Source organism: Equus quagga, chromosome 2, assembly GCF_021613505.1.
Source record: "Equus quagga isolate Etosha38 chromosome 2, UCLA_HA_Equagga_1.0, whole genome shotgun sequence".
Lineage (NCBI taxonomy): Eukaryota > Metazoa > Chordata > Mammalia > Perissodactyla > Equidae > Equus > Equus quagga.
In genome coordinates, this window is record NC_060268.1 from 14585556 (window position 1) to 14586787 (window position 1232).

Sequence of the window (1232 nt, forward strand, 5' to 3'; positions counted from 1 at the left end):
GATATGACTTAAGAGGATTAGCAGTGATTTCAAGTGTGCCGTTATTGTGCGTGTGTGTGTGTATATATATATATATGTATATATATATATATATACACACACATATATTTTGTAATATAGAGCCCTATAGCATTACTAGATTTTTTTCTTGTTTCTAAAATACTTATGTAAGGGCTGGACAAGATGGAGGACAGTGATCCCAAGAGAAGAGAGAGTTGGATGTCTTCCTTGATACTTATTTTTGAACTTCTCATTTGATACTTATCATATGCTGTTGCCTATTTATCCCTGTAACATCTGGTAGGTCAACGTGAGGAGGACTAGCTCCAACCAATCATAGTCATGGTTACACACCAAGTCCACAGGAGGATGCCAAGCAATTCTCTATTATCTCCATAGACCCACCTGACAGTCCGTCCAGAGAGTCTGTCTTGGATGGGTCTCTTTTCTTCCTCTCCTGCCCCACAGAACAGTCAGTGACCCCTCCAGGGCCCCAGCTTCATCTTGGAGGAACGGAATATGACTTTTCAGGTCCTTCAGTTCCTCAGAGCAAATCATATATAAGACAAGAAAACTTTCCATTGCTGATAATGACTGCCCCTCATTGCTTAACTTAGCTACATTGTGCTAACAATACTTCGTCTTTCCAAAGATCATATGCCAGGAAGGGGTGAGGTGAGATATAAAGAGAGGGTATTGTGATGGAAGATTGGGATGAGGTGGAGAAAATCCAGTCCAGCTGTGTCTTTTCCTTGTTGACTATAAATGTAATGAGTGTTCATTGTAGAAAATTCAGAAAAAACAGACTAGAATAAAAAGAAACTATTCACAATTCTACCACTTATAGGTGACTAAAATTAATATTTTGAAATATTGCCTTCTATATAGTTACAGGAATTTGGAAAAATGGAGCTAAGTGTTTATAGAGAGCTGCTCTGGAAGATCATTGAAGGGGCTGGGAGGTGAAATCATGAGCAGGAGTGATAAGTCATGTGCATAAGGATTAGCAGGTAGAGAAGGTCTGTTCTCAGAGAGAGAGCAAAGTAGCGATCGGAAAGACAAAGACTCTTGACCTCAGTGACAGAGAAAGCAAGAGTGGACCCTAGTTTCCTGTGCTTCTCTTCGCTGTCCCCAGGATTAGGTGCTCAAGCCAAGAATGTGTCTTAGGTTCTGTGAGCAGTTGCTCAGCAGCCTTTTAATAACCCAAAAAATGGGTTCTTGGGGGCTGGCCC